Below are 22076 nucleotides of genomic sequence, written 5' to 3'. Positions count from 1 at the left end.
ATGAGTTTGACTAAGAGAGCACTTCAGCTTTGGCACCCTTGCAGTAGAAAGTAATTCCTATTGGAGGTTAGAACTCAGATGAATTCACAAAGTATTAGATGTGATTTGGTATCAAAATTTGAAAAATTTTCCGACATTCAGTAACTCTCATTTTTTCTATTGGATTACACCGTACTTTTTCTGATGAACGAGATAGTTCCTTCCGAAACAGGTTACGGTTGATTAGAAGATCAACAAGTGCGTTAAAAATGATGACCGAAAATGTGTAACCAAATTGGAACTGCCGCGGTTTGATGTTGGTAGTTAAAGGATCGTCGTTTTGAGGATGAGCCTTGTAATATTTTAATCTCCTAAGTTTGAGGATCATAATTGGACGTTTTGCAATTAGGAACCACAATTATTTCTGACTTGGTCGAAAAACAACGTATGCGCCACTAGTTTCTCAATAAACATATGTGTTTTTAAAGATGAGCCAGAAATTGTAGTCCCTAATAGAACAATTTTGTCCAGATGATCACGCCATTGCATCACTGAGCAATGAGGAAGCCCACAGGTAAAAGTCGTTTCAATTGCATACTTCTATTTAAAATTATTTATAAAAATATGTAAACGAGAAGAAAATTAGTTGGGTTTTATGTAAAGTTTTGTCATATGAAATGACAATACTTCCAACAAACTTTACAAAAATTTCAAAATCATATGTTGGAAACTGCTGATGCTGCAACTATGAAGCGTGCAACGCAGCGCGGCCGGCCGCGGCGCGGGGCTGGCGCGCACGGCACGATACGCGTAGTAGCGCCTTACAAGACCGCAGGATACTTCGTGCATTGCGCGTGCAGAACGGTGCACCTTACAAGTCTGGAGGATACTTCATGCATTGCGTGTATACTACGGTGAGCGCTCAAGTCATTGAAAAAACGTATTTTTTAGGTTTCGAACTAACCCGGTGTACACCATTTCAGAACAGTTAAATAACAATTACACTGCGTTTTGCAGTCTAATTCTTGGGTTGAGCTCGTACTGTATTGGTTCGAAATTTCACAAATCGCGAGATGCGTGGTTTTGTATGATCATCATCATTGTTTTTTGTGATCGTTCGAGGGGAAACGGTTTATATACATTTATAATTTGTAGGATTCCAAGAATATTCTCCAAGTCAATTTTTTACACTAAATGTTACAAAAGCAGAAACCCCTGAACATATTTTTCTCTGTAACAACTCAGTGTCACTTGGTTCTTTACTATTCAATTCAATTTAGAGGGTTACTTTAAAAAACACGACAACATTTTTCACGGGCTGCCGCTTGCATTGTAAGCGGTTACGTTACGCTAATAATAATAAAGCGACAGATGTTCCACGATCATACCTCCTTAAGTTAGTGACTCGGGGTTTTCAAAGCGAGTCCAAAAAGCGTATAATACACTAAAAACGCACACGTCTACCTGGTGCGCTCGACAAATTCCATCCCCTCGAAAATATGATTAATCCATCAAGGAGGAGCCATTAGCGGCTCATGTTTTAAAAATAAGACGTATGAAGCTCGAGGTAGAACTTTTCCTTCCCGTACGCGGAGGAAAGTTGTGTTCCGTGACTCGAGCATATTTTTATTCGCCTCGTACTGCCGTGCTAAGGAAGAACGCCGTATGAACAGTCGAAAGTTGCCAAATTTACTCTCAAAAAATGTTTGTTTTTGAAGGAAGTTACACATATTTTTCCTTCAAATTTACAGACTTCCTAGCTTAAAAAACGAACAAAATTCTCTGAAAAATTGATAGAGATATATTCACAAATTTCCCTGAAAATTCGTGAATCGCCTAGGGAAATTTGGCAACGCCTGATGGTTCATGCGGCGTTCTTCCTGAGCACGGCAGCGTATGAGGTTGAGTAATCGCGATGCGTCGCGCCGCCGCCACCCCTAATTTCCTACCTCCAGAGTTAGAAACCACCCCCGCGCCCCCCACCGGGTTTTCCACCCCGCGCGAGTATTGTTTGAAACACATTAGCGAATCATTTCTCCGGCTTACGGCTAACCCACCCGACAGATGTGACCCTCCGAGTGTCTCCCTCGTGTCGCGCGAGCCCCCCATTTTTGAGCCGCTCCAGACGTGTCCGGAATGTTTTCCAATTCGCAAGGTCGAACGCCACCCTTTTTCAGGGTTGATATGTAAAGAGGAGCTTTCAGGGGTTAGTTGCATAGACGAGTACCTCTGTGCCTCTGTGTTGCGGAGAAACGCCGTATGAACCTTTCGACCGTTGCCAATTTTTTCTAGGAAGTACATATTATCTGAAAAACGCGTGAACATAATCTTGGAATTTTGATGAAAATTCGGTCTTTAATACGCGGCGAAAATTAATCGCTATCGCAAGGTAAATTAATTCTGTCACAAAAGAGAAGAGAGATTTATATACTATGGTATTTCATTACTTCAACAGTAATATTTCTGATCATAGTAATAATATTTTGTTATGGCAAGGATGTGAAATCTTAAGATATTATTTTTTTAACACTCCAAAAAATTATTTCAATGACAAGAAAAATTATTGTTCAGGCGATGACACTAAACTATAAGTCCATAAGTCATTTTAATATTTTAAGACATACTTCTAGTAATTCATTTTTCTTCGTGAATATTATACAAATTTTAAAGAGAAAGCAAGTAGCATAAAGAATGGAACGATTTCTAGGTAGCTTTCAAAAGACAGTGCCCCATAGAATGAATACATAGTTAGATTTCAATCTAATTTTGAGAAGAAATTTCTTGGTAATTTTAAAAAATAGACCTTCCAGTTCCACTTCGGTCCCTATCCGGACGAGGTGTCATCTTGTGAATTGTGAAAAAATAGCGAAAACAAAAATAAAAATATAACTTTCAATTTTACGGGGAAAGTTATTCCCGCTGCCCTCTTCCATACCTGCGACTTTAAAGGACAAGTGTACAGAACTATTTTCAAAAAGAACTATTTTGTTCTGAAGAATGGCAACCTTCGAACGTCCGTACGGCGTTTTTCCGTGGCTTAGCAGAGTGAGTTGTGGAGAGGGCAGTTGCTTTTCCTCCCCCCTACGCGTGCCGTGTGAATTCTGGGTTTAAATTTCAGTTAATTACGCTTTGATGAGACTCGCGATTTAACTCGCTTGACCCCTCTTTTAAATATCACCTCCGTCGGATCGTCCATCCTTTCACGTCTCCTTTTTGCCACCCCTTCATCTGACCAGAAAGAACCCTTATTCTCCCCCTTGGTTTGAGTACTTACACTGGAAAAAAGGCCGTGAAATGATACACGTTTTGCACGTTTAAATTTATTGATCACCGACACATTCCGGTCTACTAAGGGTCTTTCAATAATTCGCCTATTCATCAGGAAATTTTAATGATTTTATTAAAACTTTGACATATTTAAAAACTCACGCTTTCACTTGGAGAAGTGAGCTCTCGAAGTAAAAGCGTGAGTTTTTAAATATTTCAAAATTTTAAAACAACAGCTGTTACTGTTCTGTGAAAAATTCGATCGTTTCATTAAAATTTAATAATCTTTCCCGCCGATATCCGATCAAATAATAATACAAAATATATAATAAAAAAGGTATAACCACACCCATTTTCACATTCAGATTCAGCAATCACCAAAAATTTTTGGTAAATATAATGTGTTCCGATAATTTTGCTGTGTTTTCGATTATTTGCCATTTTCCCATTGATATGAGTATTTTTTGTTACACTCGTATATAAAAAGGCGACAAAGTTTGAGGGACCAACATGATATCACCGGAAAGTCCCGGTAATCAATAAAGACCCTGAGAACATTGCTCAGAGCAGTTTTTTTCTGAGTTGTAAACAATGTGAATGTCCTCCCATCAATAACTGTCCCTAAGCATTTAACTAATTTTCTTTTCTTTTTTTTTTGGTGCATGTGTCATTATTCTTTGTTAGGGGCTGAGGGACCGTGAAAATAAAGAAGGGGAGTTTTAAGGCGTCTTTTCGAAGACCAACTCAACCGAGACTGGAGTGCATAGCGTTTCAAATTTAGAGGGAAGTTCTTGATTTTATTCTAATCTTAGTATTGATGTCTGAAAAATTGCATTGACCCGAGGAAATCATCATGTTTCTTTACTGAAAACTATTATATTGATTACATCATGCACTTATCCAAGAAACAAGATGAACGCCAGTGGTAAAAGCAATTATCCATAATATGATTTGAATAAGGCACACATTTCATAGTATTAGCTACATAAAAATTGAATAAGCACATTTATTCTGCGAAAACCCATCCGAAGTTGAAATGGTTAAACATAAGTACACAATGGCGTGGTAGGGCATATTCGATTGGAAAACGCATTAATTCTATAGTGTTTGCTTTGAATTTGACAAAATGACGGCTAAAAATTCAAATCTACAAATCCTGATTGCAACTTTTTTAATTGTCTGTGCATACTTCATTTCTTATGTGAAAAACATATCAAATGTACGCATCGAATTTTTCTGTGATTTTTAAAAAAATATTATTATTACTTTATGGACACTCTCAACAAATTCCGATCCCTAAATTTACATCTGTTCCCTTTTAAAATAATATGTTTCACGTAAAAAGTTTACTGAAATTGATACATGTATGAAAGATTGACGTGGTTTTGAGGTTATACGTCAAAGTCAACTTGTCACAGGACGATGGTTCTTTTCCCGCTGAAAAATAATTGAACTTCAGCACAAATCTGGCATCACGAACTTAGAATAACCATGCACGTAGAGGAAGAGAGAAAGGGGCGGGAAGGTTGACGAAAACTAAAACGAAAAGACAAATACATCTGACCAGCCAAACATATTTCCCACCAATACTACCGCAAGACATTAAACCCGACTCCCTCCCAAAAGTTGCCGCGGAAACTTTTAAACGGACCTCGTGTACCCAGGATCATTTGTTGAACGCCCCCACCGCCCCTTCCCCGCACGATGACCGCCAAATCGTGACGAAAAATCACCACTTCCTCCTTTAAAACCCAGTGCATTATCTCAATTTGATTACATAATCTGGCAACATTCTGCGGGCTGCGGAAAGAAATTACGCGGGTAATTTTCCGAAAGAAAAATAGCGCTGATGGCGTATTTGACGGGGAATTCATTCGCAACAAAGTTTACGGACTTGATTTCTCCCCTCGCGACCGTTTTTTCTCTCGCATTTCATCAGTGTCGATTAAACTAATAGTTCAGGTATTTGTGTCTTGTTCTTTCATTTAATTAACTTTATTCCCTCTTCGATGGCTGGTGGGTTTCGGTTTCCCTCCCCGGTGAATGGTGAGTCGGCGGTTGGAAAGTTTCGTGGAATCAATCAATCCGGGGTCGACGATGAGGGTTGATAAACTGCCGGAAACTTGGGAGGCGAAAATGAAAACGAGAAAGTGGGGCAGAAAACGAAAGAGAGAAAAAAAGTGGTAAAAAGAAAGTATTGAGATCGATTGACGCGCTGTTTGAAAAGTTACTGGCACACTATTGCAAAATTCGAGCTTATATGTGTATTTTTACCACCATGATTATAGGCCCCTCTCAGGCCTCTTGGGAACTTTCACTTTCGAAGCTCCGACCCTCAGTATTGAAACTAAACTTTAATGAAATCAACTGGAGAAAAAAAAAGTTGGACCTCTTTTGATGCCAGGCTTGACAGCAAACAAAGATCTTAACAAGAGAAGATGAAAAATGTTTGGTTTAATGGCTTACTAGGTTTTTTACTCAGAGGATCAAATTTTTTGATTGTGAGAAATCAGACTTCGGTCTGATTTTTGGTAGTCATACTGAGACTCGTATATTTTTTAACGCACTAATGACCTCATTCAAACGAAGTTCAATTAATTTCTAGAAACTAACACCATGAAAGGGAATTAGAAGACCGTAAGAATTGAAATCTTGTCTGTGTAATCAAACTCCTTTATCCCTAATATCATGTTTTTTGATAAATCTACAACTGATAAAGTTGTGGCTAGAATTACTCAAACTAAACTAACTAAAGTAGTTGACACTCACGATTTTTCTTCTAAGGAAAGACAATATGAAATTGCAGCCTGCAAAATCCACATGTCAGTGGAGCGCTGATTTTTGGATATTTTAAAATTCCAATTTCATCTTTCGGTTTAATTTCAGATCAGCCGCGCCGTGCACAATATCTTTTTCGTTGTAAAGATTTCACCTACAATTCTTCGTTCCCCGGACGAGGGAACGTAACTCCATTCCAAGTTTGAAAATTTGACTCAAACAATTCAATTTTCCACAGGAATATACCTGTGCAATTTTTGACAATACCTACTTCTTCTGTTTTTTTGTTTTGTTTTTGTTTGTTTGTTGGTTTTGGATGAGATTAGAGGAAACATTTCCAGTTAGAGGTGCCCAAGATCCTCCTTTTAAAAATGTAATTCGCGAGGGGAAATTTGACAACATTGAAATATAGTTACGTCCTTTCAGAACAACGCGTTATTTCAGAAAAAGTAACCGCTTAAAAAGCAGCCCACCACCTGTCCTCAACGACCCGAGACAAACACACGTTGCAAGGCAGGGATGAAATATTGAAAAGCTCAATTACGCGAAAGATTGAAAAGACGCGACCATCAATGGGTGAGTAATGTGCTCGGACCGCCGCACGGTGGATCGAGTCGCAATGGGAGAGGTCGGAAAAAATTTGGAAACTTCAAAAGCTCATAACTTCGCTAAATCAAAACTTTGAAATTTTAAACGTGGTTCCATTGGTTTCCGCTTGAAAGTTTCTTCTGGAACTACCCCTGAAAATTTAAAATGTGACGGATTAAGCATCAAAATTTGCATTTTTAGTCATCATGATCATGTCTGACCGCTCTGATTGACTCGATCCACTGTGCGATGACCGTTTCCCGTTGTTTCGGGGATGGGGTTCGGTCGCCCATTTATTTCATTAAAATTAGAGAGACCACTAAAACACACGTAGGTTCGCGGCCTCTCAAAAACATACCGTCCGACCAATTAGCCACAGGGCTTTTTTCCCTCGCCCCTTCTCTCGCGAAAAAAGGACACTCCGCGCGAAATAATTTCTTTTTTTGCGGACGCTCTCGCGTGCTCGAGGTGGATAGGACAGGTTCCTGTTGGGGTGTTTTAAGTGCGCTGTTCGGAAGGCAAGTGTTGGTGCTACGTTGTTGTTGGCTGGAAATTCGACGATCGATCTCTCATGCGGAATCTGACTGTATATTGCACAGTTTTATTTGAAAGCGACAACAATGACGTGACTGAATATGATTTTAATTTTACATGTCCTTATTTCCAGAAACATTTATTACGTCATGATAGTGTAACCTGCGATTATTATTATTTGATACTGCGAGTAACACGGCTTTTTCCTTGATTTCATAGGGATAATATTAAACAATAATTGTTAATTTCAATTAACAGCGTACTTTGGTTTGCTTCACTATTTTTTTTTAAAAATTACACTTAGTTTTCTATTCTACTAAGTGTTGAGCATCCAGTGTGTGCCAATCTAGTGAGGAAGCTGTCCCACCTGTTGCACGATAACGACTGGAGTGATCAACTAGACAATATTTAAATTTAAACAATCTTATACGTTCTATGAGAGGAAAAAAGTCGTCGCAAGTGAGTTTTTGAAAACCTTTTATTCAAAATCTTATACGTGTTTTAGCTTCAAAATGATCCGTAGAAAACGATTCTAGGAACAATAATTACTGGAATCAACTCCCAGCCAAGATATTCACGTTTTTATTTAGCACTGGTTACGGAAATTTTGAAATGCCCCCTTACAAGAAAAACTATAATCTACTCGGATAAAATCACGCGCTGCAGTGGTTTTGACAGCTTTCTCGATAGGGGTTTTTTTTCCCGCATTAAATTAGTACAAAGATGACGTTTTCAAACAATAAATGAAAGAGGAGATAAAGAAAATGCTACTAAGGGTATATAGAAAGGAAAAAAAGGACAATTCTCAAAAGGTAATGTTGATTTCCCACCCTGTGTTTTTCAAAAAGTAAACGACGTGCATTAGCTGAGGGGAAGCGCTAAGATTGAAGCTGTCATATTTTCATGGCGCAAAGACTGCCACAGTAACGTTATTAGTATTTACTCAGGTCGATTGTTTTTTCTATGATCTTTGTTAGGAATTTCTTTCAGTAATTTTCGTCGTGTAAATCGTGTTTTGCGTGGCATTTTGGGAGATATATTATTCTAATGTCCTAATTCGCACCTCTTTTGCAGGTGCATTGCCTAACATGCCCCTGAGCGGTGTGCAAAATATGGTCGTTTGAAAAGTTGAGTGGTGACATTCCTGAGAAGTTTCCAGTGGTCGCAAAAAGGCCTGAGGAGATGGTCTCTTTGGGATCTGCCTTTGACTTTAGTGTGCGAACTGCTGACCTCTTGCTTGACTCTTGAACGGAAGGGGCTCATACGAGTGAGCATTATAGAATTCGAAGTCACGATTCGCAGCTTTATTAGTCAAGGAGGAGACGCTCACAGGAGGGAAAAAAAGAGTGCAGGAAACTACGGTCATGAAGCCACAGAACACAATGTAGCAAGACTGTGCAGGATTTGAACCGTCAAAAAGATGCTTTAAATCAAAATTCGCGGATTAGGTGGATGTCGCACTTCATAAACGACCAATCGGACGTAATTCTGCTAAAGGGAACTATGTGAATTATGACGTGGGCCCTGATATGTATATATTCTTATGGGTCTCAAAGCTCGTGCCTTAATGGACATAGTTCCGTTTAGCAGAAATATGTCCAAATAATACAGTAAATCAACCTGTCGTTTCCCGCACGGCGGGACGTATCTCGTATGCACTGTTTCTGCGTTTCTAAGAAAATGTCCATTTTTTTTTCATAGAAAAACCATCACACGCATTGGGGTGGAAATTTTAGAGTTTTTTCCACGAGGATCAAGAAAAATCACCAAAAATTTCAGGCGAATTCGTGCGCCGCGACGGTTCTCCCATGAGCAAATTACTGAGACAGCACAATCGAGTAGCGTTCCTTCGTGCGGGGAACTATGAGTCCTGTACTAAACTCAAAAACCAAAATGTTGGTATATTCGCAAATCAGTCACTCCAAGAGAAGTTAACAACATGCATCTTCCTCCTTTTAATTTTTATAGTCTACTGTACTTTAAAAAAAGGGGGAGGGGGTGTATAAAGAAAGAATGTATCCACTTATATTCCATCGAGATGGCGGTTGAGACTTGCAGACCAGAAAATTCTATCAAATTATGTTGAAGGAGATTTCTTTGAAATTTCTGAGAATCAAGAGGTGATAAAATGGTGAGAGATAGGGGAACCACAATTATCAATTGAAATTTTAAGGCGAACTTCAGAGTTCCTTGTCAAATCATCGGTTATATTTCACTTGTTACAAACCCAACCCTCTAAATATTCCAACAAAAAAAGTTAAAAAACTTTCCAGACGAAAGACCAAATCAATAAAATTCTCACTGAAATTCCACTTTCGCTCCTCAGATCCAAGTTAAAAAACGAAGCATTCCTCTTAAGAGTGGCACCCCAGTAGCGCGACAAGACGCTCGCGGTCGAAAAAAAAGCCAGCACCGACGTCGGATTGGACCCCCCCCCCCCCTCCCCCCGAGTGGGGACAGAATAAAAATAATTAGGGAGTAACTCCGGTTATAGACTCGAGTGGATAACTTTATCTCCCTCAGCTCGTTAACGGCTCCGGAGTCTACTCACCCTTATTGTGGCTCTTCCTCGCCTTCTCAGGTGTTTTTTGGCTTTCCAGCAGGTCTCCACATCGCGCTTAAGTGCTTGAACCCCCTCATGACCCCCTCAACCCCCCCCCCCCCCCGCGGTGACCCCCTCTCGTCCCTCCACCACGGCTCATAATTGTGTGCTCCGCCGTGCTCGACACAAGTGACGAACCTTACAGGGCTGACATGTCTCCTACCGAGATAGATTGTTTTATATTTGATTGCTTTCGGGAATTCGACGGATTTTTGAATGGACTGGCAGCTGCTTTTTTGTAGTTTGTGGGTTTTTAAAAGGAAACTGGAGGAACATAACTTTGAATACCCCTCGTTCCCGAAATATAACAACGCGTCACCCCTTCACTGACCCTTGAATCTTGGGAATGAGTGTCTTCTTTATCTTTTCGTTTTGTGTGAAACTTTGGTCTCGAAAGTTTCTTCCCCGAGAGGAAAGTAATCATAATGCGAAGACATTTTCGTTTCTTGCGTACTGTCGATTTGCCCTTGACGGTTTGTAAGAAATACGACGGTTATAGGACATTTCGTCAACGATTTTTTGTACGCGCACCTGTTTTTTCCAGTAATTTACGTCCACGCGTTTTTTCGGCACGGGAATTTTGGTCCACGTGCCAGATGAGACCCTCAGTTAATTGGTCCACATTTAAATACAAACGACAGTTGCTCATGACGTTTTTGGATGAAAATGTATAATGTCTTGGAAGAATGAGGGTTTGCTTGTTTTTTGTTTGTTTGTTTGTTTGGTCCAACGGAGAATAATATACAATTGAGATTTTTGATAAAAATAGGGGAGCGTCAATTTCACGAGACAAAATTCACTAAAACTCACTACACCTCTTTGGTGCAACAGGACTTAATTATCTTTCAAGAAGTTCCCACCTCCTTATACCTGAACCGGATAAACTTCTTGATTTGCCTCAGCTAAAATCTCTTCGCTTTTTCCTGTGTACGATAAGTATCTTGATTTATTTTGCGAGGAAAGATCTGTACTTTTAAAGGATGCGTGTCATTCTTAACACGTTTAATTTCGTATAATACTGTGTAGTACTTCTGTTGTGAAATAGTTGCTTCAGGTGCCGCCGCACGGCGGGCGGGCGGCCAGCGCGGAACGTGCATTGGCGCCTACAAACCTAAGCGGATACTTCAAGCATTATGCAATGCGTTAAGTATCCACTTAGGTTTGTAGGCGCCAGTGAGCCTCTCGCGCTGACAGCACGCCACTCCGCTTTGTGAGGCTTTAATATTTATATACTCTCCTAGTCAGCGTTTTTTAACTCATGATTTTGAAATGTTTGCACACTCTGCATTGATTATTCTCAATTAAATTGATAAAAAAAAAAAAAAAAAAAAAAAATGTATCAATTTATCAAAGGAGAATAATAATATAGAGTGTGTTTTTTAAAATATTGGTAATTCCGTGTCAAATTTAATGATTCCCAAAGCACTTTAATTTTTTCTTTTACAACCTTTTGGGCGCTTCTGGGTACCAGATGCGCCCTTTCCAACCGTTCGACTCCCCCGATGTAACATGTACTATACTACATACCGTTTTGCCTTATGGGTAATGACGCCATTCTGGTACACCCGGGAAAATTTGATTTTTTTCTGCATCTGGTATCCGTAAAAGTTTTCGTGAAATGTTTTGCTTTTAAGCATAACAATCTCGCACGGACGTATTACCTGGTTAAACTATTTTGGGGCTTCGTTATGCTTAAATGCCTCATATTCGAGGTTGTAGTTTCAGATTGATTCGAAAAAATCACGAACAGTCACGTGATCTCTTCATTTTAGTGACGTATTACTGTGCTATTTTGTGATTGGTTCATTTTCTCGGCGCAGCATCGTCAAGCGTCAGCTGTTTGCGGCTCTGGGTTGAAGGTTTAAGGTTATGTCAGAGAGAATAGAAAGTTAGAGGCCCGACTCGATGCTAGGTAATTGAAACAGATGCGCTCGCAGCGCGCTCGCTGGCAACGTACGCAACTACTATTTTCTATTGTTTTCCAGAGACTAGCGGCGGGTATGTTGCTGCCGGACCACCTTCACGTAGGCAATTTGTTATACATCGTCCGTCCGCAATACTCTCGCTTGGCCGTATGAAAACGTTCCTCGCATGCGCAGTGTTAAAGAAGCGCCCTCCAACGCTTCTTGCAGCCAACCTGTGAATTAAAACTATCCAGAGAACTTTATTATTATAATTTTTACGATCCGTCATTTGTAAAGCACGCATATTTAACTTCAAAGCGAGGTCTTTTTTGAATGGCAAAAAAGGGAAAAGTTCGAAATATGAACAACAAATCAATAACCTCATGACAGAAATGTAATTTGAGCCAAAATAAAAGCCAACAGCACGCAGTGTTCCCAAGCGGTCTCCCATCTAAGTACTAACTACGCCCGACGTTGCTTAACTTCGGTGATCGGACGAGAACCGGTGCTTTCAACGTGGTATGGCCGTTGACGAAAGAAATCTCAGATGGAATCGTGGATACGCCCATCATTCTACCTCGCGTCTAGCCTTACCTAGAGACCTACATTGTGAGAGTATCAACATTTCGATAATTTAAAGATCAGGTCATGGAGCTTTGACGGCCAATAAGGGCGGCCAAGGGGGCCCAGAAGGACCAATTCGAATTATCAAGAGTGCTTTATTATTGAAAGTGTTACGACACGTCGCTTATAAGGCACGTATTTGAATTAGTTTTTGCAAAAATGTACTCTAGTTTGCGAAAAAACGTTTATTTATGAACATTCTTAGCCATCTTGGTTTGATATTGGATCCTAAAGTTTGGCAATGATATTTTTTGTGTCAGAAGGTTGGCTGCCCTTTTAGGCCCAAGAGCTCAATATTTCGAAATGTCTATACTCTCCCTATACAAGCGCTCTAGCTAAAACTGATCCACCTCTGAAAGTTTCTCCTCGATGAGGGTTGATTCTCGGCTTAACTCCGTCAAACAATCGTCCAACGATCGCGCATCACTCAGTAATCCTGCGTTCCTAGGCCGCTCCACCACGCGTTCGATCAAGCGCAATTATCGTGGAAATTCAACGCTAAATTCAACATGGCGAAATTTCCGCCCAATCCAGCAGCGCCGCACAATGAATCGGGTCAATAGGTGAGGTCGGACAAAATTTGGAAACTTTAAACGCATATAACTCCGTTTATACACAATTTCGAGGTTCTATAAGTGGTTTCATTAGTTTTCTCGTAAAATTTTCTACCAATAGCACCCCTTGGAGTTGGAATTGTGACGATAAATACATCAAAATTTGCAGTTGTAATAAAAAATGTAATGTCCTACCTCTCTAATTGACTTGATCCACTGTGCGCCGGGATGAACTTTCCGGTCCGACTCCGAGGGCGAATTCGGGCCGATACGTGTCAGTGGCGTGGCGTGCTTTGCGATATATCGATTGTTATGCCATTTAAACCTATGAAAAAAGATCGATTATCAGGGTGTTCGCAGCGAACACCTTAGTAATAGATTCTTTACCATAGTTTCAAATGGCGAGATATCGATAATCGATTATTCACGCCACGCCACTGATACGTGTTAATAACCGGGCGCGGGTCCGGGCGGAGGACCCGGCGACTTCGAGCCGAAGATCGTCCCCACCGCCCGGGGGGGGGGGGGGGGGGGGACGGATCCGGGATCCCTCGGAGCGAGTTCCGAACAGAAACATGTCACATGCGATTATCCCTTCAGTTAAATATTCAACCGCCCGCTTTGCCCGCGCATGGATAATGTTATTACGGCCAGTGACAATACCCAAAGTAATTACCATCGACAGGTCGCCTCCCCCCTCCGCGCCCCCCGTTCGGGGCCGCAGAAACTTGCCCGCGGCCCGAAACAAGCACCCCCCCCCCCCCGCGCGTTGATTATTCGGACAGCACAATCCACCTGTATCTTTCTGTCTGGCTGTCGTGTCCCCCCGCCGCGGCCGTCCGCGCTCGTGAGACCTGTCCGATCGCTGTTTGTATGAAAGGTATCCTGGAGGAGGGGTTTTAACGCTAAATTAGGAGCGTTATTCAGTACGTCTATCAATATTAACCGTAGGAATTATTGATATTTCCGTGTGCGAGGACGGGCAAGTGCTACGTAATGCACTTACGTGCGTACTGCAGAATTTAATTGTTTTGCGAAATAAACTTTTGTTTTTCTGCTCCCTCTCGCTCTCTCTCCGTAGAGGAAAGAAGCGTTGTTACTAGAATGCCCATGAAACACTTTGACTGCCACGAGAAAAATACCTCGGTTCATCTAACCGGTTCTGAGAACCGTATCTCGGTTCATCTAACGGTTCTGAGAAACGAATCCTCGGTTCATGCAGCCGAGCAGTCAAACCGAACAGAAATAACGAAAAAGCTCGGTTGCATGAACCGAGGATACGGCAGAACCGAGATAGCGGTTGCATGCGAACCTAACAATACAGCCGATATTGAACACCGTACATTCGGTTCATATGATCGAACTTTTTTTCTCAGTGTGGGTACTCTAGTTGGTTCAGAGACGATATATTATGGAGACTCCGAACTACTATATTCCTTCCAGTGTAAAAGCCACTTCCGGTAGTCATGCTCATAATAAAGTTAACGCGAGGGACGTAGTTAGATTCGCCTAATGATGTCTGATGTCCAAAGAGTTGAGCAGTCTGGTTTCGCAATCCTGACCTAATTTGCAAAAACTAGCCTACCAAGCACTTAGCTTGACATTCATCAGTTATCATTAGGCGAATTTTATTTGATTTTTTTACTCGACACGTTGCTTATACTTATCATGAGGCGGAAAGTAGCGATGACATCCAAGTTTTATTACATTGCTCACATTGAAAGCGCAAGATTTCTAAAATATATTGTCTTTCGGTCGGCTTTCCTTTCTTAGCCAATTATTCTAAATTTTGTACGGCAAGAACAAGATCGAATACACGAGGATTGAAATCTCCGACTGAGTTTCCTAAGGTTTACTGAACGTTTGATGTTGAAAGTAAGGGTTTCTTTTGTACTTTATTCCGAAGGAGATAATCTTGCGGATTAGTGCCCTGATCCTGCCATGACCTTATTCCACAGAAAAGAGACCTAAAATTGCCAGAAAGAATGGAAGATATGAGATAAAAAAGAAGTTTTGAGCGGAAAAGCTTTGAAAAGTAGGCGATCCGTGCCCTGTGAAAAATAAAGCAAGGCGGAAAAAGGAATGATATATAAGACGGAAAATACCTTGACCTGGGAATCAGACAAATCAAAGAGAGATCGATACACAAGAAGTAGAGCACAGGAATGAAGATTAGGATGATGCAAAATTGGAGAGAAAAATATTCAAATACTGGATATTTAGGCAGAATGAGGAAGCTCAGAAAAACGTTTTGCTTGCTGGTGAATTGTTATTAGCTTTCATTCACGAATAACATACTTGGCAACGACTTAGGTTCTTTTCGGCACGGTAAAACTTATTGCTACCTCCAGATAATAATTGACGGTGATGATACGTATCATGAGCAATAATGCAGGGTGGAGTGGAAGGATAACGCTATTTTGACACCCGGGAGCGCGTTTTGCCTATTCTATCAAGAGAAGGAGAATAATGACCGTATATTGCCTATATTATTAATTGATATACTGCGTGTTCATATTAGGCATAACGGACGTGATTTTGTCATCGGAAGCGTTGCACTAAAATACTGAAAATTGAAAAATAGATCCTTGGATTGGTCTTAATTTGCCTATTCTTGTGAATGGAAGCAGTATTTTCAAAGTGTCATGACAGTTGCTGATTTAAACAAGTTACGCTGGTTCAAATTATACTGATTATTACAGGTGCATTCAAAACTATTTTTATGGTACGGTAAAATTGGTTTTGATAAATGTAATTATAGTCATCATAGCCTCCTTTGATTTGATTCAATCCTTCAAGCAAATTTTCTTCTAAATCAGTCCGATTTTCTAAGCAAATCCATCATTAAAGCAAAACTTACGTCAAATTTAACTATATTATAGAAAGAGTTTTGAGACGACTTGTCAGGATCAATGCAATTTGAGCTCGAGAAACTTATTTTAATTAGCGACAGTTTTAACAATTTGACAACACTGATTCCGCTCTTAAAAATTATTTAATTAAGATTATGAGCTGTGTAAGCACACAAAAACTTCAAAACTCTTGACTTCAACATGACCGGCGCGGCGCAAGAGAAATGAACGAAAAACAAGTCAAATTCAAAAATATTCACATTATACTGAGGTAAAGTTGTCGAGTTTGAAGTAGACTTCTGCATATTTATTTGGTTTTTTGACACTATTATGCTTTAACCACATTAACGTCCTAATAATGGAAATATTCAACAGAACGTTGCAGTAATCGGACGCTTGAAACAGTAAATGTTCTTCAAGCATCGTTGATAGGTAAGTCAAATCACGGAGTAAGGGAACCGGGTGGTAAAGAATTTCCAACGCTTGTCGATTGTCGAATCGTTCCTGAAAGATCCTAATCGATGAACCCATATCTCTGCCGTGCTATGGAGGAACGCCGTATGAGCCATCCGAGGTTGTCAAATATCATTTGACAAATATTGAATTTTCAGGAAAATTCGTGAATATTCCTTTTCAAACCCTTCAGAGAATTTCATTCGTTATGTGATCTAAAAAGTCTTAAAATTTCATGGATAAAATATTCATTACTTTCTACAAAAATAGATATTTTCTGAGAGAGAATTTGGCAACATTCGAATGTTTATACGGCGTTTTCACGTTAGATCTTAGAAACGCTTTTTGTCGATCAAAGTCTTTCGATATCGAGTCAACAATCGAGCCGGAGGGCTTAAAAAGAGGAAAGGGAGAAAATAAACGAGTACTTTACGCTCTTAATTTCCGAACTATTGTTCTTGGCTCGAGGAGGACGCACGGGACTAAAATTAATTAAAACTGAAAGAACTCGAGGGTTTGGGGCCCGAATAATGATTGAAACGAAGGAGCAATCGTCGGCGCTTGCTGTTGTTTCAAAGACCCAAAGTCACCATTTTGAGGGAATCGCGATCACTTTCATCCTCGCATCGCTCCGTCGGCGGCGGCGGTTGAAAGACTTGCGGTTGGGGAGGAGAAAAGTGCGGCGGGTGGAGAAAAGGTCAAATCAAGTTCATTGTCTGTCGCCCTGGAGCTTTCATTCGAACGACATCGATATCAAAATCACGCCGTAGTTGCCGCATGATTGATTGCTTTGAAAACTCGAAATGGACTGCATTTTGCAATTTGGAACTATAAATTCCGGCCCGGTTTAAAAACAACGTATGTGGTATTAGTTTCCCTATGCACATACGTTTTTTTTCTGATGAGCCAGAATTTATAGCTCCAAATTGCAAAATGCGGTCCAAATGGCAGTATGATAGTAAAATTCAGACAGGGAGTTTGTGCCATGTTAGAGTGCTAAAATTATACAAAATTTTGGCAATTCCAAGCGGAACAGAAGATACTCGTCTTTTCTCTCTAATATTTTTGGAGGATGGGGTAAGAAGAGTGGATGACAGATGAGCAAATTGCAATACATGCCAGGAAAGGCGTCGGTAAAAAATCTAATCAGACTAGTGGGTAAAATTTGTTTAAAAGTATTGAAAGATCTGAAATGATCTTTATGATTTCTGAGAATAGTGGCTATAGGAAAAAGGCCTCAACACCCATTGAAGGGGCAAAATAACACGGAGAAAAAAAACCTCGTGCGTGGAACCCGAAGTTTCGGTCATATGGATCTCTGAAGTTTTCGGATTGAGCATCTGGACACTTTAGGTCTAGCTGTCAAGGTTCGGATCACACATCTGAAACTTCAGCTCTTACATCTGAAGTACCTCAGATGTGAGAACTGAAGTTTTTCGGATGTGAGAACCGATGTACTTCAGATGTAAGAACTGAAGTTTCAGATGTGTGATCCAAACCTCAGCAGCTGGACCTAAAGGGTTCAGATGCTCAATCCGAAAAGTTCAGAGATCCATATGACCTAAACTTCGGGTCCCACGCACGAAGTTTTTTTCTCCGTGAAGGGAAAGAAAAAGAGGAAGAGAAGTAAGAAGAGGAAAAAGAAAGAAGTAAAGGGAGATGATGATGATGATGATGATGATGATGATGATGATAATGATGATGATGATGATGAGGAGGAGGAGGAGGAGAAGAAAGAGGAGGAGTAGAAGTAAGGAGAAAAATGAGATAATTTTAAAAATTTGAACTGTAAAATTTCACCTGCTTTAGGCTCAAATTTATAAAAATTATCACACGACGAATGACTACAAAACCAGGTTCAGATGAATTTTTAAAAAATTCACCTTCCTTTCAAGTATTTATTGTAATCCCTTCTTCAAAAACTCAGCCTAGAGAATGCTCAAGTTTCCCTTCGAATTGACCTCTTTCACAGCTGTTACAACCCAGAGACGTTACGACCCACTTACGAGTTTTGACTTGAGACATCCAGGAAATCCTTTAAATCGCGGTGCGCGTGAAAGCGAGAAGCTTTTCCGGGGAATTTCCCGGGTCCGCTCCCGGTCTCGATCCCTCGATAAGGCGAAAAACCGAGCTGGCGGCTTGTTAACGTGCCGCGGCCACGGGATCCAGGTCAGCGAGCCGTATCGGGCGATCGGGCGGGGGGCGGGGGCGGGGGTGGCCGGCAAATTGATTAAACTCTTTCCGAGTGCTCTTGTAACATTTTAAAGGGATTTAACGGTCAGATAAATAAATAATGATTCGTTAAAAATACGATACCGGCCCGGGCCCTGGACTGGGAGCGCTCTCGACAAGAACAAGACACGCCCGCCCTGCGTTGCCACTTCAGCGGGGGTGGAATTGCCAGGAGGAAGGGATGAAACCTGAAAAACTTATTTATGCACTGGAAAAAAAACACATTGGATTTAGAATCCAGACTCTTAAAAACATCGACAAGAAAAAGTACTCTCGATTCAATCAGAATCTAGCTTAAATCAAGAGCCAAGCCTTTTAATTTAAGCGGATTTCGTTTTGATTCAAGAAACAATTCGATTGAATCAAGAGTATTTTTTCTTGTCAATGTTTTCAAGAGTCTGGACCCTAGATTCAATGTGTTTTTTTTCTCCAGTGTGTGCTTCCTTTGAATCATCCTGATTCTTCGTCGAACTTTTTCTGAAATTATACATTTATTTTTCTCCTAGACTGGAAAATTCCGGCCGTAGAAGCCGTACTTCTGAGCTATATAGACAAACGGTCCATTCTGGGATCACTAACCGAAAGTTCCAGGTCCAGCATGGAACTCTCGGCCTCTGAACTACGCGGTGCGTCTATAGCCCGTGATTAAGATTTCTACGGCTGGAGTTTTTTTTACAGTATAAATACTGATCTTTTCTTCTTCTTCTTCTCCTTCTTCTTCTCCTCCTTCTTCTTCTTCTTCTTCTTCTTCTTCTTCTTCTTCTTCTTCTTCTTCTTCTTCTTCTTCATTTGACCCTCTCTTTTTTCCTTCTTTTCTTTTTCTCCGTTACACTTCTTGGGTTCGCGCTAAAAAATGCAATGAGCCATTGGAAATGTTTAAACTAGAGAAAAGGCATATGTTTTCTCTTCGATATTTTACGTGGAAAACGTTTTACATATGAAGCCATTTGGAGATCAACTTCGTAATGAGATATGAACATGAAGAATTGACACAGATCTAATAGACTGCAGATTCCCAATCAAGCAAAACCCTGCTGAAGCCTTACAAAATTAATATTAGATAACATAATTAGTGCTTATGCCATATACTCAAATCAATTTAATACTCATCTCTTGTTTAAGAATTTCTTCCTGGCAAACCGTGAAAAATGTCGTTTTCTTCGTGAAATTTTGAAGAAAATACATTACATGATTGTTTAATTTACCCCTTATCTAGAGGCCCATTCAATCGGTTACCTAAGAAATATGCTTTATCTTGGCTTGCACTTCGCGTTCATGATGTTCCGAGACAACGTGAAAAATGTAGATTTTACGATATAATTTGGCAAGCCTGGGCTGTCCGTGTATTTCACCCACCTTCGCGGTTGCAAGTTCAGAGGGAGTTGCGCGATCCCCTGGCTTTTCCCGCGGGGAGTTCAGGGATTTTCGAGATGGTTCCTTGCCAGTGGCGTGGCGTGCTTTGCGATTTATCGATTGACCCACCATTTGAACCTATGGAAAAGTATCGATAAACAGGTTGTTCGCAGTGAACATCTTAAAAATCGATTTTTTACTACAGCTTCAAATGGCGAAATATCGATAGATCGCAAAGCACGCCAAGCCACTGTTCCTTGCGCTTGCCCCTCCTGAAACCCTTTCAACCTTATTCGATTCGCCTGCAGACCCTGAATGCATGTACATCCCATAACTTTGAGCGGAAAGCGTGCAACTGGGTATTGGCGGAGTGATTTGAAATCCTCGGAATTCAGGATTCGAGGGAGAGGGGTGGATTGGATAGGTATTGGCCGGGTCGCTGAACTACACTGAAGAGAAAAGATCACGAGGGGAAACAAGAAGGTAAAGCCGTAAAATCGTGCCAGGGACGCGTCCGATAAAACGTTAGACACAGTTTTAGCGCGTGTTGTTTATGGGCTTGATAAGGATGGTGTTTAAAGTGATAACACAAAATGAAGATAATTAATTATTGGTTGGATCAAAAAGTAAATTTCCCCATGCAGCATTTTCACTAACTTTCAACTAATGCGGATCCTCTCTAATAAAAAAAAATTAGGTACAAGCAATTGAATTGCATTTTGCAAAAAGAAACCAGAAGCATTGCCATTTTGCTATAATTGTGCATCTCCACCCTTAGCAATGATACTACTGTGATCATGGAAATATATGGCAGTTACATGACAATTTTTGTCTTAAATTTACAGTTTTTAGCGTGTAAAATATGAGAATGTTTATAGATGATCAGGTTTTTTTTCCAAGACAAAAGAAGTTGTACAGTTCGTCAACATTGCAATGCTCTTGGTTCAATTTTGCAAAATGCAATCGAATTAAATTGCGATTTTTTTCAAACGTCACCAGGCCACTACGCAACATCTAAACCACACAAAGAAGTCAGTTTTCTCTTTAAACTTTTACTTAGAAAATGATTTACAAAAACCTGAAGTTCGAGCGTAAATTTCCTGAACGAAACATTCACAAGTATCTTCAACTCAGAGCAAAGGAAATTAGAGTATACAAATGATGTCATTAGCCATTTAACCATCGTTCACTGTAATCACGTGTATCTTGTCTGGGAGTTGATTCTCAGACTTCCAGCTGCAAGATTATTTTTGCGCGTAAAATTTTAAATAGAAAACATGTTGGTAAGTACTATGAGTCAAATACCTAGTTTAGAGGCCCATTGTGAATTAGACACTTTAAAGTGGGCATTATTGCAAGGGACATTTCGTACGTTTGACGTTTAGACCGAGTTTAACAAAAATGCATGAAGTTTCGTAACGTTATAACCGAGGAAAAGTGATTTGAAGTTTCATTCCTCCATAGGACTTAATGTTAAGAACAAAGTTTGAACACTTCCTTATACGTTGAAAATATTTTTTCTCGACCTTGAACTTTTGGCAGGAGGTAATTTACGACTTTTCAAATTCATATTTACTCCAAATTCATAACTAATTGGACTACATTTTGCAATTTGGAACTATAATTTCTGGCTTATCTGTGAAAAAACGTGTGTGCATAAGGAAACTGATGGTTCATACGTTGTTTCTAAACTGAGCCAGAAATTCTAGTTCCGACTTGAAAAATGTAGTCCAATTCTATGATATAAAAATCATAAAAGTAACGCATAACGCGTAACGCCTACGGCGCGAAAGCGACTCGCCGGAGGGTTGGATCGCGATACGGTTAGAAGGTTAAGAGCAGGGTCTCATGGGTGAAATAAAAAATGTGAAATATTATAATTTCCGTAAAATATTCTATGAAATTACGCAAAGTTGGGAAAAATATGAAACATCCTTTCAGGGGATGGGTCAGCAACACTCACTAAAAAACTCCAAAAAGCAAAACCCAGTCGCCTTCATTTAATTTTGCATTCATTTTCGAAAAAAATGTTTCCATATTTTTCATATTTTCTGAAATTTCATGAAATTTCAAGATTTTTTTTCATGAAAAATTGCAGCCCTGGTTCAGGGCGCGGTCCCCTGGTTTTTCAGAAATAGACCTCAAACATTTCAACGCGGGCCTTTTAAAATGGGCCATTTTCATGTACACTGGAAAAAAAGCACATTGGATCTAGAGTCCAGACTCTTGAAAACATTGACAAGAAAAAATACTCTTGATTCAATCGGATTCTTGCTTGAATCAAAACGAAATCCGCTTAAATTAAGAGGCTTGGTTCTTGATTTAAGCTAGATTCTGATTGAATCAAGAGTACTTT

General features: G+C 40.1%; 1 protein-coding gene and 1 non-coding gene across 2 annotated transcripts in view; both read right to left on the bottom strand.

The window, feature by feature from the left end:
• Positions 1–22076, bottom strand: part of LOC109042981 (discoidin domain-containing receptor 2) — a 337676-nt gene that overhangs the window by 312857 nt on the left and 2743 nt on the right. The gene's annotated exons all lie outside the window — the stretch shown is intronic.
• On the bottom strand, positions 12067–12185 carry LOC140224930 (5S ribosomal RNA). Its single transcript, XR_011900151.1, has one exon. It is a non-coding gene; the product is annotated as a 5S ribosomal RNA (ribosomal RNA).

The sequence above is a fragment of the Bemisia tabaci genome, chromosome 6, assembly GCF_918797505.1.
Source record: "Bemisia tabaci chromosome 6, PGI_BMITA_v3".
In the NCBI taxonomy this organism is placed as follows: domain Eukaryota; kingdom Metazoa; phylum Arthropoda; class Insecta; order Hemiptera; family Aleyrodidae; genus Bemisia; species Bemisia tabaci.
Note: the sequence above shows the minus strand (reverse complement) of the source record. Positions and strands in the feature narration are given on the sequence as shown.